Source organism: Rhea americana, unplaced genomic scaffold (assembly GCF_003343005.1).
Source record: "Rhea americana isolate MKP2758 unplaced genomic scaffold, rheAme1 scaffold_63, whole genome shotgun sequence".
Classification (NCBI taxonomy): Eukaryota; Metazoa; Chordata; class Aves; order Rheiformes; family Rheidae; genus Rhea; species Rhea americana.
Window position 1 is genome coordinate 110,836 of NW_028186790.1, and position 17,380 is coordinate 128,215.

Below are 17,380 nucleotides of genomic sequence, written 5' to 3' on the forward strand. Positions count from 1 at the left end.
GTTGGCTACGAAAGTCCTGCCAGAATGCAGCTGGCCAGATGTGGGTGGCTGAGATTTGATGCAGTGTGTATACCAGATTGTCATTATTGTTTTACTATTGTTATTGTTATTGTTATTATTGCAGCTCTGCTTAAAAGATTTCACAGGCAAAGGRTAGGAGAAACAAATGCTGCAAAGGAGGAACCCAGGCACCCTGAGATCAAATGATTTGCCCCAGGTCACCCAGGAGGCTGGTGGCAGAGCTGGCAAATGAGCTCAGATTTCCTGAGACCAGACCAGCCTCTTTAAAACAGAACTAGCTAMAGCATTGCAGCTGGGAAGCATGAAGGTGCCTGTGACACTGGCATCCAAGCTCCTGCCTCAGGAGCCCAACCTGCACCTATAACATTGTGCCCTGGAAACTGTGCTTTATACTTATGCCAGTAAATGGAAAAACATCACTAATAAGAATGAGAGAAATGGTTGCAGAAATASGTTTGCTGGTAACTTTCACTCTCTTGCTCATATTGTTAACACACCCGGCTCCAAATGCTGGGTGGCAGATGGAAGTACTCACTGGCCTGATGGATTTATGGCTATCTGAATCCTTGTGGCAGTACATATTGCCTTCAGAACAACATTTTCTTCACAGTGAGCCAAGTTTTGGTTCAGTTGAACTTATTGGAAGTTGACTTTAATGGGATCAGGATTTGGATATGTGTCTGCAAAAGCGAAGTAACCCTGTAATGCAAATTTGGAAAACAAGAGTTGAATTAACTGGAGTGAGACTGAGGAAAGAGAAAAATGAAAGCCCCAGGAAGTTTTAGGACTGAATTTTGTTGAATTTTGCTCCATCTATGTGTGTGTCTCATTCTGGGCAGAAAGTTCCATGGACATGCCAGAGATCATCTGAGAACCTCTTCATCTTGCCCAAAAGCTGACAGGGAGTGAATGAGGTAGKGATCAATCTTCAGTCAACTAGTTGTAATCCCAGTCCATATCATTAATGACCAGAAGTCATTACTTGTGTGGCTTTTGGTGTGCTGCCTATGAGACCAARCATTTTTGTCTGCCTGATTTACAGCAGATATAATTGTCTATACCACATAAAAGGTCTTGAATCCAAGCATGAGATGAGGATGCTGCTGTGCARCAGATGATTGAAAGGATATGGGGACTGAACTAAACAGAGGACTTYGGATTAAGAAAGGTCCAAATGCTTTCTTAGAAATAAATTTGCAGATGAGATAAGAGATTGGAGCAGAGATAACTGACCAAAGAGTTTTAGGTAAGACAAGCCGAGGCTTGAACATTCACGTAACGCAGGCTCCAGTGCAGTTTGGGATTCCTGTTGTGCTGCTGCCTCCTCACCTGAAGTAGTTGGTCGGAAGGCATTGCTTACTGCAAGTATTTCTGGCTGGGTAAATATCAAGAAACACACAATATCCCAGAAAACAGACTCTTCTAGGATGATTTCTAGCATATTCRGTATAAAATCTTGGTTAGAAAACTCATGAATACATAAATTGGTAACATAGTGGTGGATGAGGAAGAGGATGTCACTGTTACGTATAGGCACATTTCTGAAAATTGCCGCTCTGATGCATGACAGAGAAGGATGGACTGAAAATGTCCAACAGCTCTCAGAAGTTTGTGCTTAGGTGCTATGAGTGACACCATTTCCAAGTAGAGATGTGAAAAAAATCATATTGGGAATCAGCTTTTTATGACACTTATGCTTCTCTTTACTCTTTGGCAGATGTTGAGAATTCATATCACACGATACCRCAATCTGTGAAGCTAGGTTTCATAGCCAGGACAGACCAAGGCAAGCTGATAATGTCTGGACTTGATGGGTTCCTGGTTGCTCTGAAACCACCAGGAAAGCTACTGATGCATTTGGTGAGGCGAGGGCTGTATCCGGGCTGTATGTCACCTCCTGCAAGTCATCTTGGTTTCCTCCCAGGGAAAAGAGCATTTTACCCAAAAAGCTGTTTCWGAACCTGAAGCCAAAGACCATCCACCAAGTTCACTGAGCTCCCTCAGTCTAGCGGGAGAGAAAAACTGTGGTAAACGCAAATCATTTTGCCGCTCTATCTTGAAAGGAGGAGATGAATTCCTTCCTCTTCAGATGCTTGGCTTGGCCAGCCCCAGCTGTAAGCACACAGCAGCTCTCTTCCCTGGCAGAGCAAGATAGCAGTATGGAAATCGCTGCCCCTGGCTGATTACACAAGGCAGGTGTGATGCCAAGAACATCGTCACCCGCTTCGCCTGCCAAGTACCTGGACGCAGCACGAATGAGCACATCCTGTAGATAGCTCTGTCAGCCGATGAGCACATCCCCCTTGGAGATAGGATGACTGAACATGCAAACYAATGTGGTTATGATTCTTTCATGTGCAGAGCTGTAACAGATGTTTAAAGATCATCCTTTGGCACTGGGGAAGTGTCTAGGAGGCCCTGGATAGGAGTTTTCTTGGCACACTTGTTTTCTTCAGAGGAGCTGAGGGGGAAAGTTCCTGCTAGTGATTATTTTCTGTCTGTGTGCAAGGGCTTATGGTGTGTGTCCCAGCTCATGTGTTAGGGAATGCCATTCAGATAAATGCTATTTTCCTCTTTCCTGAGGGTCTCTGTCYCCCAGCAATTCTGTAAGATATCCTCTTTGGTGATACTAGTAACTAAAAGCCTGCCTCTGGAAGCACCTTCCACTTTCACTGACAGTGCTCTGTGGAAGCATTAATCACAGGTGATGCCCACAAGAATCTCAGCCAACAATAACAGGGATACATGCAGATGTTGTGCTGACTCTCYGAAGAAAACACTGGGGTGATTGTGTTCTCCAGGGATGGCCCCAGACACTAGAGGAAGATATCTTGGGCTGCAGTGTTTTAGGCCCTGTTATACAAGGTGGTCGGTCTAGCATTTCTGCAGTTTGGCTGCTCCCTTCTCCTCAAAAACTGAGGCAGAGTCATAACAGATTTGCCTCCAGACGTCTTGATGCAAAATAAATAGGCCTTTGTAATAATTAGACCCTTGCCAGCACCGCATGAACATGAAGCTTTGCCTCACCCTGAGATTGTGCTGCCAGCACAATCCCTGGGTTTATTTTGGGATGTGGCAGTGGCAGCCAGGGAGACAGGCAGCTTGGCAGAGGAAGGGCTCGACCACTTGTGGGTGCAGTTTCTGGCACTGTATTGCTTTCGGCAGGTCCTGTGCTCACAGATCTTCAGGAGAGCGTGGCCCCTGCTCTGATGTCCAAGTGAGGATAGAGGGTGTTAAAACTACCACCACGTGGTGTTGGTGGCCAGAGATAGCACCTGCAGGTCTTTCAAGCATTAGAAAACACAGCCATGGACTTTGGCACCTGAARGGTAAACCCTACTGATGCTGGGTGGAACTGCTTGCAAATCTGACCTGAATCTTCCTCCAATTCTGCTGTTCGTGTATAGGAGGGGAATAACGATAACTCCTTTCTTTCATCTTGTCCATCTTCTTGCATGCCAGCCAGTGCATGGACTTTCTTGGGTATGAGTATATTTGATGTATAGGTTACTGAACTTCCTATTCACCATTTCTACTGAATAGTTAAAAACAGAAGCAACTGGGATCAAAAATCCAACAGAAAACTGTTTTCCTGCTATGAAATCCTACTGCAAGAATTGAAACTGTCTCACCAAGGACCCCGAACACTGCACCAAAAAACAGTATCTGCAGGGTACCAGCATGCTGGTGGATGACCTACTGATGAAAGTCCCATTTCATGAATGGGATTTTTCTTGTAATGCAACTCAAATAACYTTGGCACACTCAATAGATGAGCCTGGGTTCAGCAAGCTTACTGCAGGACTGCCTATCTTTAAACAGGGAAGGAGCATTTATTCTCAGAAATTGGTTCAGAGTCATTGCAAGACACTGGGACCTTTTAACTGATTATACAGATCTGGTACCAGACTCTTACTGATTACTGGAAAAAATTAGACTTTCTTTTCCAAACTGTTGTTGAGTAGAGACAGAGAAGATGTAGACATAGATAAATTGGGCATCAAAGACATTTTCCTAACATAGACTAGAAGAGCTCATCYACCCCCCTTTCCTAATTTATCAGTTGTGTGTTCTGAACATCAGCTTTTGGTAAAAGAGTATTTCACTATTAAGYTGTAAGGGGAACCGTACTGCCTAATGGCCAAAGTTAAAGGGACTTTTACCCCAGGAGCCAAAAAAAAAAAAAAAGGCCCAAAGTAAGGTTTCTTCCATGTAGTAATTAAAACTGAAGGCAGTTGCTCTCAGCCTGTGTCAGTAGAATGCAAAACAGTGATTTCTCTCCCACTCTTTTGGATTTTGTTTTTTAGCAGTGGGGCTAAAAAAAAAACTGAAACACTGTGACTTTTTGCAGCCTCGTTGAACATGAGGTTTAATTCATTAATGTCTATAAAGTGCTTTAAGATCTGCAGCTGGATAAGTGCTAAGAGGTATTATTGCTGTAGTACAGATGAATTTGCTTATCTCCCATGTAAATCAGCTTAAAACATTAGTCTGAAATTAACAGCTCTGGGGTTAACAATAGGCTCAACCACACACTAAACTGCAGCACTTATCATATCACAACATTACCCTTATTAATTACACGCCCTGCTGCGGTTTTTGGACYGAAATCAGCTGCGCTTCAGATATGGGCAGCCGGACAGCGCCGGGAGGAAAGTGTTTGTAACTGCACGACACATATGTTAATCGTGAAATTAAACAGATGGCCCACTCACTCATCAGTGAAAGTCCACCAGGGGCTGTAAGAAAGAAGGAGATTTCCTATGTAACATAACAATTTGGACATCAGAAGGTTTCGCATTACAAGATTTTTCTTTATCCCCCACCTGAAACTTTTAAAGAGTAACGTCAGGGAATTTCATCCGGACTCGGGATACTAATCTAGTTTTAGGCTGTTTTGATCTGTCTGTTAAGACCTGCCTGTCTCCAGAAACCCCCRCGGGCGACGGTCCCGTGAAAGAGCCGAACTCAGCGGGCGCCGCRCCGTGGACCGGCGAGCGGGAGCGAACCCCGCGTGGCGCGTGTCCGTGTTTCACTCGCGTCAGGTCGGTCGCACCAAACCGCATTTCGAGCCCCGCGACCGCAAAGCTTGCGTCGGACTGATCTGCAACTCCTGCTTCTTCTAAGCATCATGCACAGAGAATATCTGCCGTAATATTGTCTGGCATCAAATTATGTAAAAGGGGGATAATGGGTCCAGTTGAGATTAAAGTCAGCTTATTTCTGAATTCTGTATCCTTCTTCACTTATACACATGAAAGGGATGATTATCACTACTTTTTAATGTGTTTCTGGCAATGGTTAGCAGTTATAACCAAACATCAGGACTCTGATATACACATGCATAGTAGAGACAGCTTGAGCACAAGATGATTTACAATCTAAGAGGACACCAAAGAAAGACTAGATGGAGGAAAGGAAGGGTTATTACCCTCCGAGAACCCAGAGCCAAACTTTCAACGGTATTTAAATGCCTAGCGGCATTTTCAAAACTTGACATCTAATTCCCTTTGAAAACCTGTTCCAGATTTGCAGAAGTGGTCAGCTCTCCCAACTGGAGATACATTTTCAAAAGGCCTCAGATCCTAATTAGACAACAGGCAGATTTTCAAAAGTGCCCAGTGTGGGGCACAGAGACATTTCAGAAAAATCAGAATAGAAATCAAAWTCCTCATTGAGAGCAGGAAAATTCAGATTTGCACAGATATTACCAGCTGCAGTTTCAGCTAATGTTTAGGCCTCGTGCCTAATCAAAAGGCCATCTAGGAAGAAATATATATTTTTTTAACTTTACTTACRCAAATATTTACCTTCTTCCTCTTCTGCAACGTAGAAAACCATGGGTATCCTTCTCTCCCTGTTGTGTTCAAGTTCCTTCACAAAACAGTTTTGGGAAATTAGACCTCTTATCTTTCTTTATTTAATGTTCGCAGAAAGGGGATTCTTGTTTTATTTTATTCTATTCCAGGGTAGTCTTGAGGGTTTTTTTTTTTTTTTTTTTTTCATTTTCATTTTGAATAAAGAAACTTTTCATTTTACTGAACTTCTGTTGAAAATGACTTTGGTATTTAATAGATACCAGAGAATTTCTATTTCAAAAATACCAATGAATATGAAAAAAATGCTCATCTGTACTTTCCATGTGCAATAAAATGATTTCATGAAGAGCCCAAATTAGAGAGCAGGTGAGAAAAATGGAGCTAGAAGTTGAAGAAAAAGAAATCTTTGTGAACTTTTCTCATACACCCAAAGACATGATACGGATTTCAAATGTTACTATTTTCTTTTAGATAAAACAAATAAAACAGTTTGGATCTGTTAATGAAACATAACCTGGCTATTCTTTCACCAAGAAAAGATAAAGTAGTAGATTTGCCCAGGAATAATACCAGCTCAAAAACCATCCTTACCAAGGTAAATGTATTGGGCCCTTCAGCTACTCTAAGGCTCCTGATGAGCGAGTGGCATGAGGTTTCAGATGTATTGGGGTCCTGAGGACAGGAAAATCCTGGGCAAGAACATTACATGTTTCCTGAAGGGAGGTCTTCAAACAGCCCCAGAGCTTTACTGGGCTTTACTGGGCACCATTGGAGGTTCTGCTGGATCGCAGCATTTAAATCCAGGCTGGCACATCCCTTGCCATCTTCATCCACCCAGCTCCTGGCAAACGCGTAGCGGGAGCGTATCACTGCAGTGCAATGTCTGTGCTCAGTGGCCAGCACCAGCCACGTTCAGGTCACCACTTAGGCACACTGACCAATGGAAGCAAGACATAGCTCAGTGAGCTGGTCCTGCCTAATGTACCATCTGTTTGAGCCCTGGTAAGATACCTGGTAAGCACCCCAAAAGCCTGGTAGGTCTTGCTACAGCCAGGATGAGGGAATTAGTGCCTGCATCMAAACACCTGGAAAAGGTGCTCCAAATCCCACTACCTGCCTCTGGGGACCATCTGGATTTTTTAGGATGGACTGCACTTGCCTTTTGCACTGGTTTTGGAGAGGTGGGAGGCTGGCAATCATTCCTCATGTGCATATTCATATCTGATTTTAGGTCTGGTTTAACATCAGGAGGAGCCTGGGTTGAAAATAGTCATGCAAGGTATCTCTCTGACATCTTRCCGAGTCAGTGAGGCATGGAGCTAGATTACAGGAGCACTATCATATAAAGTGTATGCCCAGCTGCGGTTGCTGAGGAGAAGAGCCAAYCAAATGGTCATCTAACATCCTATTGCCAGATGTGGGAATGTACAATCACATCTGGCAAGTGGCATGATACAGCAGTGCAGAAGCATCTAGCTGAAATGAGTAGAGGTCTGAAGCCACCCAGGTTTTCTCTGACATTTCAGATCCTAGACTTTGCTTCTCATGGGTTTCTAGAGCATGAATTACCATCTTGACCCCTCTTCTTTCTGCAGTTCAGAACCAAGTACCCTGCAAACACACAGCTGGTATTGCCCCTGACAACTCAGGACTTGTGAACAACTTTAATTTGAGAGTCCATTACTTTKGGGGAATATAATGAGAGCAGAAAGCCCTTGTAAGGCAGAAACAGAAATTAGGTGCTCAATCCAAATTTTTCACTGAGAGGGTTTRTGCTGCAAGAACTCTCCCCTCTCTGGTTTTACTTGACACCAAACTGCCAGCAGAGAGGGAGTAGCAATGTGACATGCACTGAATGAGTAATGCTGCAGTTCTTGTTCAATACTTTATTTTCTTCTRCTTTCCTACTCTTTCTCCCTTGGAACAAAACTCGGTGACATTGTCACAGTGACAGAAGTTCGGACAAGATGATCTCACAGGGTCCCCCCAGCTCCTCTGTCTTGCAGTTATGTGATATGCTTCAATCTCCCAGGAATTAATGACCAGATGGAATTAATGGTCYTCAGCTGTAAAGTAAGACTTCAGCTCCTCCCAAATGGTCAGCATTTATCCCTGCAGGTCAACCATTACTGCTGACCTCCAGGTCTAAGAATCCTGAAAAAGTCATCACTTCCTCCCACAGCTGGCTGGACACACCAGAAACAGGGCTAGGGACAAAGCCCAGAAGCAATCCCACTGCTGCAGTGACAAGTGCTCCTGCATGTGGTGCCTTTAAGCGTTGACCTGCTAAGCGAGCTGTTAATCAGAAGCTGAGACACTCTAGTCATGGGCACTTTGCAAATAATTTCTCAATGATTAGAGATATCCTCGGGTAGGGCTTATTCACTGGGACACTGTGGCAGCAAGTATCAAAYGGTTCTTTGTCAGCACAAGAAACTTGATCTGGCTTCTCATAGTCTGCTGAAAGCATGGCTTGGCTTTCTCTGCCTGCACGGAAGCTRCAATGTCATTACAATCAGCAGAGCCCAGTGCCAGGATGTGGACAGAGGAGGAGATCTGAATTACCTATACCTGAAATTCAGCTGCTGCAGGGCGTCCCGGAGGGATTGTTCTGGCAGAAATGGAGCATTGGGAGGGGGCATCACCCAAGCCATCAGCCACCTGCACGATGGAAGTTCAGTGCTGAAAGTTCCAGAGAGCTCCCCAAATTGGCCTCGCTCACCACATCTAGCCCAACCCATCCCCAAGAGGAAAGTGAGTTTTTTCAGTGTAGTAGATGATAAACCAAAAAACTTGCAGTGTGACTCAGACAGAGGAATCAAGGGCACAGTGAACATCTTTTACCAGAGAACAAAATGCCTAGATCACAGCAGGAAGCAGTGAGATTCCCATGACACAAGGGAAGGCAACAGCACCCAGCAGTCCTCACTAGTCCAACCTGGAATAAAACTTYATTAATTCTGGCATCAGTCTGACCTTGAGCAGCACAGAAGATTTCCTGTGTTCACCCCTATTATTTATCAGCATACTCACACCCTCCACAGCCCTGCACCTACAGTGCCCATGTCCAGCTCCAGCCCTGCAAGGTGCATCTGCCACTGCTAAAGGATTTTCTGGTACTACTAGGGAGACCAACATTTCATCTGCCTCCAGCTTTGTGAGTTGCTCCCAATGGGAGAGATGGGTTGAACAGGGTAGGGGTGCTCCTGCAGTGACAGCAGAGCAGGGAAAGCAAAGTCTGTACAAGTCACCAATTTCAGATCTTCATGAAATCATCAACCATGTGTCCTAGGATTATGAGCTCAAATAAAATGCCCAGAGAACCTGTTGGGCTAACAGCCAGGAGAAGGAAGTTTCTTTCCCTTGGTGGGCAAATTACATACTTAATAAGACAGATCATTTACTTAAAAGRCCTTAGCCAATTCAGACCTTGAAACCTGGAGCATCAGGGCCACAGAGCTCATCACCACACATCCAGACAGGGGTGCTGGCAGAGGCATTGCCCCACCAGCTACCATGGCTCCTACAATGAAGGACAGCTGCAAACAAATGTGCAACTCATAAAGCTGAAAGGTCTCTGCAAGCTATTAGGTAATTAAGCAAAGTGAGKGCTTGGAGCGCCTGGCTGCTGCTTCCAGCCCATGGCTGTGCTCTCTTTAGAGTYTGATTGGATAAAGGTTTTTTATTAACTTCATATTTTTGCTTCTAATTTTCCTCTCTTTGCCTTTCATATTGCAGGCCCTGAGCTCCTCTGGTCTTGCGGTGATGWTTATTGGCACTGGCAGGTTGCAGCACCCCTGCAGGCATCCCACAGACAAACCCCAGAGTGCAGAACACGAACCAGAGCAACTTCATATGATGCCTTTGCTGTGAAATTGCTCAGGCACTTCCCTCCGGGTTTCCCTCCCACTCTCCCCACCTTCCCAGCTGGAGTCTGCCCCCCACACCCTGCCTCTCTTTTCCCAGCAGAAGAGACAGTAGGCCCAGAAAAGGAGTTGGTTTTCAGGGCACCGCCAAACTCGTCTTCCTGCCACTCCTTTAGTTTGTAGTTTGAGCTAGGGACCATACTCCAAAGGGCTGCAGCAGCRACCACTTCTGCATATTACAATACTAGCTCTAGACAAGGGGGGTGGAGGGAGTGTGGTTTTGAAGTGCCACCAAAAGGCTCAGACACTCACCCGTGGCTCCAGCATAGAGGGATCCCCCCCTCCCCTCCATATTCAAGGTCACGTCAGTCAACACCATCCAACCTGGACAGCTGGGAACCTGCRCTTTGACTCCTTAAATATACTTTTCTTTCCTACTATCCCAAGGTGTGAGCAAAAGACCCTTAAAATACAAGGGTGTATTTTTGGTTTCCTAGTGCCAGTATTTGGGCATCTACTATTTAGTCCAGAGAGCCTCTCACTCTTTCTTTGCAGCAAGGAGAGCACGAGGAGTCCCTAGCACCTTTCTGGAAGCTCTCTGTATCTTGTGGACATYGATATAAAACATCCTGGAATTTATTTAACCTCCTGCAGTTGCTTGTTCTGCCCCATCGAACAGTGGACTCCGGTTTGCGAGCTGGCTGARTCGGCTAAGTTGTCTAATTCTTCACGACGCTCACAGCCACATCTGCTAATAACAGCTGGCTGTCAGCCCAGCCTCCTTTTCTTAATATTGTTTGGGGACTTTACTGGTAGTGTCTCTGGATAGTAGCAGGGAAAGAAAGAAAGCAGCAAACCCCCAGAGTGCAACCAGTGAACCAAAATAAAAGGCGGTTGGGAAAGCGTCTGTTCAACTAACAGCGGTGCCCAGTTTTGGTGGACCTCCAGCAGCCTGTTGTAATAGCAGGGGAGTGGCTGGGTCACTTGGAGATTTATTTCAGCCCCTTGTCCTGGCTGGAAGGGAGCACAAAAGATGCTTTGTTTCCATGACAGCCTCSAATTCTCCCGCCTGCCAGCGTAGCCTGATACACTCCCCCATGTGGGATCCATTTGAGTCTGAAAACTTGACAAGAAATGTCATAGCAACACCAGGACGTTCCTCAATGCAGCACAGCAGCAGCAGCTTATTTGTTTGGCGCTCAGCTGCTGTGCACAATCAGTGCAACATGTAGTGTGCCACAGGGTTTAAAGCTGTATGGGTAACATCTAGCTGTGTCGAAAAGATGGTCTACAGAGAGTGCTTTTTGAACCACACTCAGCACTGTTGCAGCTTCCAGGCATCTCACCTGGCTCTTACAAACCCTTGTCTCACTCAAGCACTTGTAAAACTTTCAAGCGGTGCCTTTTCCGTCCCTTGGCGTTGCTTTATATTCAGTGTAAATGCCATGGCCTAGCTTCACGACTGTGTTTAGGTTCCTAACTTCCATCTTAATGAGCTGGGTTTAGGACACAAAAAATTATGTTGGATCTGGACCTGTACAGCTATGATTATCAGCTAATTTTTTTTGAGTCCTTACTCTTTACTGCTGCAAATAAAAGCTCTTTAAAAACACAGAGAAAATGTAACTGATGCCGTTGTGAGCTTGCAAACATTCTGAAAYAATAGTTCTAAGGAGCAGAAGTTGCTGCCTTCATTTTAACCATGAAATTCGATACTACCCAGAAGGGAAGGAAGTAGACTCATCTTCAAGAGGAAGGTTTATAAAGCACTTTTTGTCACATGTGCAAAGGGACCAGAGCTGTGACACTGGCAGTTCTCAGAGAGGCCACGGTGTGGATAAGCCTCTCATAAAAGTAAAAGGAGTTGGTTCATATGTAGGACATCTGTTGGAAGAAATCCAAAATGTTGAGGGCTCTGCCAGAGGTCCCGTACCAGTAGGAGTCTCTTATTTTAAATAAATAATTCTAAATAATTAATTAATCTAAATAATTGTTTCTGAACATTCATTCACTTGCCTCTGTTATAAAGAGAGCCACTGCAGTGTGTTTCTCTGATCTGCTGGAACAAACTGTTCCCCTAGTGAAAGAGAAAAGGCCATTTGGTGTAACATGGTAGCCCATAATATAATAATCAAGAGAAGACTGAGCAAGAATCAAGGCAAGCAAAGGGCCTTGCTCAAAAATGGCTCTGTCCTTGCTGGCCAATCCRTCATTGAGTTTGGGTGGCTTAATTGTGCCATGTAATCTTCGTTTGTCTTGGGATGTCTTTTGTCAGCATGACCTGAGCCCAGAAACTTTCAAATCCTTCCTCCAAGCTCAGTTGCAGGATGATGCCAGACTCCAGTGGGAAGGACCACCCAAAAGAATCTCAATTTTTCTCAGTTTTGTTCATTGGAGGGGAAACAGTGAGGCGTATTCCCATAGTACCGTTATCATTGACCATCATAGATGGTCCCAGAACCACASACGTCTCAAAGAGATGGCCCTCCTCAACATGACTTCCTGGGTTGTCGTTCATTTCTTCTCTACTAAACTCCTGCAGCGTCACAGCTTCTGCCACCGGCTCTCAGCCTCACCTCCCCATAGCGATTCTTCTTGCCCAGACTTTAGACAAATCCTTGTTGGTCTTGGCACTCTACACTCGGAGAAGGCCAAATCCCAGATCCGTTTGACCTCACAATGCTCAGCTAGCTCAGCTCAYAGGTTCCTTCCCCATGGATATTTCCACCCCTGCCTTCTGCCTCCTAACTAATAGTGACTCAAGTGGACTTTAATGTCAAGAAAAAGGAAAAACTTTTAAAAATCTTTTTAATTTTTACTTTCTTTAATGTTTGCGTTCTCTTAAACTACCATGTTTTCTGGGCCAAAGATGATGTGAGGCTGCCTAAGAAGTGTTTCACTCTTTGGAAGCACTGCCATTAGCAACTAATAAATGTCAGGATAAACTCCATAATCACCAATTGTTACATCCAGATCTTAAAGTTTCTTGTATTGTTTTACCTTGAAGCAAAACCACCATTTCACTACATTGACACATTTTTAGTGCCAGAAAGTACCACTAGATCTTCTAATCCAACCTCAAGGGACAGATTTCAGGCAGTGAGCATATAATATTCACAGCATACTTGCTGGAAGATGGCTGAGYGCAGGGCTCAAACGTCAGTACAATAATCCCGTCATGTTACTGTGAGCCACCCATGCCCAGCCATAAGCTGATAGCTGTAATAAGGTGACCTTGTAATTCTGGTCACCTGCTGTTCCAATTAAATTATGGACATCTGCAAAATATAAGTCAAGAGACTCCCTGTGTCCTTGCGGTGCATGAGTTGTATTTTACAATGATTCCAAAACAGTTCTAAGTGAAAATAAGCCATCCTGCACAAAAGCTAACACAGGCAGGGTGCAGAACTGAAAAAGAACTGGAAAAAATTAACTTCTGGTATATATTTCCTATGGTTCCTTTCAGTTAACTCGCTGCAATGCTTAAAATACTTTCTTGCCATATGAATCTTCTGTGGTATATTTAACACATTACYGGTATAAAATGATTCAAGCACAACYTTTTATCAGGAAGGTCCAAACTGCTTTTCTTCCCTCTAAACCAGTGATGGAGCTAAGTCAAAACCACAGATCTGATCACTCCCTAAACATTTGGGTAAGGTCTGGATCTTCACCCTAACATCATGTACAGCCCTAATTTGTTAATAGGCCCACACCTAAATCCTAAATCCAAATATTGTTGGATTCGGAGGTTGTTCTTTGTAACAAAGCGATCCAAAACTCCATTTCTAGGAGACTTAGACTTTGAAGAAGTTTGTTTCTGACAAGGAGCAACCACTGATGGCCCTCTTCTAAAGAAAACAGAAGGGAAAAGCCAAAATATTATCCCTCTTGTGTTTGGACAGAAGATTTTATTTTGTTCCAAAATTCTCCTGGCTTTGGGCAAAACAGTGAAATTTTACAGGGTGAATAAATAATATATGGCTCTAGGGATTTGTCTTAAARGGATTTGTTTTTTGTTTTTTGKTTTTTTTAAGGAAAATTGCACCAGTTTCTTTCTTCAGGAATATTTCAGGCATYTTTTYCTGCTATTTTTGATATCAGCATAGWGATAACCAATGGATAGAGCCAAGGAGCCRCAAGAGGGTTTGCTCTTTGCTTCRATCTCATTGGGAACCACCAATTCCTTGGCTATATCTGGCTGTTGGCATCTCTGTTGCACTGCCAGCATGGTCCTTGCCAGGCTGTTGGACCCTCTCCCAGGCTGCTCCCAGACATGGTGCAGGAACGGGCACAGGCATGGGACCATTCCCAATAGGTGGCTGGTTGTAGATGCTCAGAGAGTTTAATAATGTGGATGATACYAGACTGTTAGTCTCTGGACCAGAGAATGACTCCTGGCAATGTTTACTTTATTGATACAGACGTAGCCATTGAGGCCAATGAGACAAATTGCAGAAATAGACTCATTTAAGTACTTTGAGAGATCAAAGYTGAACAAGATAAAAGTCTAGTTTATAAACTCTTTGTCTTTTCTCTAGATAAGAATAGGACAGGCATCAGCACTTAAAGCAGCGTTGTTAACCCAAAATCACAGCTCTGAGCAAGATGTAGAGCTCTCCCTCTAGCTTCCCATCTCTAGCTTCCCAGACCCACTCAGTCCTTAGCTCTCCTTTTTGCTGCTGTTGTCAGCGAGACTTACCTGATGCTCTGGAATCCTCTTAACAGTGAATTAGACAAAGTCAACCAAACCCATTCTGTAGTTGCCAAAGAAGACCCATATCCTGGCTGTCTGTCACATCCTGTCATTGTGCCATTGGCAATACTTTTAAGATTCTGTTCTCTGGTTTGTCATGCCCTATCATGAATGCTTTCCCAGTAGGAAAATAAGAAATGAAACCTTTATGACCTTTTATGATCRTTTAAGTACTCTTTGAAGAATGACCTAGTGTGGATGACTCCATACCAAAATGCCATTGATCTTCCAACACATGTCCCACGGGGCAGTTCCCCAAAGACAGCATCATTGCGCATTGAAATCACATTTCCTAGCCTCTTCAAAGCTTCTCAGTGTAGTAAGTTCTTCTATACCACAGGCGAATGCCATACCAGAGCTTTGCTACTCAAGGGACCACAATGAAAGCCAGATTACTTCATTAATAAAACAATGTCCAGAGAGTCCATATGTGTCCCTCATGGGCTTGCCTCTTTTTCCATGTCATACCAGCCTCCCTTTTCMTACCCTCTCAGTTGCTCTGCCTGCCCCCACACAGCCTGATGAACTTGTTTTAGGGAGTTTTACTTGAGTACTTTCATATGCTATGTTGATAACCTAATGGTTTTGCCCAGATTCTCCTGGTTGCAGTTTGATCTCTTCCACAATTCACCAGACAATCTCTGTTCCACAATTCAAAKATCCTTATAAGAACTCTGTATCTTTAATTTTTGCTGCTCCTTTGAATTCTTTGAGGCATCTGTGACTTTGCACACCAGCAAGACCTGGGCATATCCCCTGAGTTTAATTATGGATCATGTAATAATGTGCTAGAAAGCAAAAGAACAATTGGGTTCAAACTCCCAGTTTTGGTGTCTCTGTATGGATCTACTGATCTATAAGRACAAATTGGAAGGTGAATAAGCAGGTCCTTAACTGCAAACAGATATTTCACTGCCCCACAAGCTGTCAGAGAACCCTCTTCCAGAGTTAGGTTTATATATCACTCTAAGGCAGTAGCAAGGGACTATATACAAATTTGGTACATATATACACTCATAATCACTGAATGCTTTGTTTAACACGTTCTTCCATAGGCTGCCCTCAGCTTGAACAGGGATGTTCTTTCTTACCTTGATCAGATTTGGCAGCAGGCAATGCAAGCAGCCACTGAGATGCCAGAAGGTCCTCTTGYCAATCCCTGCTCAAAGAGGGGCCAATTCTTTGGTAGATGCCGTGCAGGCTATGGACCTGAAATTCATCACAGCTTGAAAAATCCAACACAGCTAAGAACTCAGCATATGAGTAAAGATACTCACTGAGAAATAACTGCAAGAGCAAAGCTGAAAAGCACCTGGGCCACAAGCCAAAAATATTTTACAAATATCATTTAAAATGCTTATTTTCTCAGCATAAATGAGTGGAAACTACTTCAGATCAGAAGGCCTTCTGCATTGTGTTCTAAACCAGTGTTGGTTTCAAAAGGTTTCACAGAAGCTCTAGAGTGATCTCTAGATAGGAACCTTGATAGGTTTTTCAGTGTTTTTTTTTAATTACTTTTGTGCATTAATTTTGCAGAAAGGATATGCTTCTATACGCCGCATAACCTATTCTTTGGAATCATGATTTTTTCAGGCCTTCTGGCTTCAAGGATGTGAGAGATATGCATACCTATAGCTCAATCTGAGAGGATGCTGAAGTGCTTGATGGTGGATTAGGCATTTGCTAAATGCTCTGGTTTGAAGCCAGACCTTGAATGGATACCCTGACCTGGTTTCACAGCTCCTCTTCGCTCCCTCCACCTCACACCTGCATGACTTTGGAAGAAGAGRCACAAACAGGGAGGAAACTTGAAAAATACTCTTGGACAAAGCATTTTTGTATTTAAAGTTCCTTCCTCAATGTGTTCCTTGGTGGTAAATCCCTCTGTGTGAATAAAACTCCTCCAATTTCTCCAGGGCTCATACATGAAGGTCACTGAGGGATAGCTGCCAGTATTTTTTGTTGCTCTCTGTTGCTTTTTTCTTTTTTTTTCTCCAAGTTTCTCTCATTTTATTCATCTTTCATCTCCCTCCTTTGCTTGTGCACTGTCTCATTTTGCATCTGTTTTCCCTTTGCATATTCTCCCTTCCCCCTATGTTTACTTTTGTAAGCAGACTGTTGTTTTTATTCAATTCCCCTTGGTTTTCTTTGGGTTTTTCAGTTCTTCTAATCTTCTCTGCAGCTCTCCCATTCTCTCCACTTACTTACCTTCCAATCCAGAGTGCCTCTAAGGCCCTGTTTCTAATTAGGTCTGTTTTGTCTTGTTTACTAGACTTTTCCTCTCCCCTGTGCTGTACAGCAGCCACCTTTTTTGGAGAGGGGGCTGCTCAGAAGCCAGGAAGCTGCTTCTCCTTGACTGCTGTTAGTTTTATTCATTTATGTATTTTTCTTTCCCTATGAAATGAAATGGATAGCAGCTTGAGAAGTTTACATTCCCATTGTAGCAATCACTGTGGAAGTTACTTAATGTATATTAATTTGTAGTAAAAAAATCCATCTTAATATCCTTCTTTTTTCTTTTTTATCTCAAAGTACCCATCAAATATGAATCTATCCTACTTGCTACCAAACATCCCTACAGAAGGACCCCCATGCCAATGCCCTGGGCCCTCCAATCTCAGGTCCTCATCAATCCTCTCTAAAAGCTACCACTGAGAAGAAGTTTAGAAACATYCTTATGAGCCAAGAAAATAACACAGATTTCACAGTGCATCCCTTCACCTGGATCTCCTGAAAATTTTGCCGTAACTAAACCATCTCCAAGAATCATAGAATCATAGAATCAGTAAGGTTGGAAGGGACCTCTGGAGATCATCTAGTCCAACCTCCCCACTCAGCAGGGTCACCTACAGCATGTTAGACAGGGCTACATCCAGGCAGGCCTTGAAGATCTTCAGAGAAGGAGACTCCACAACCTC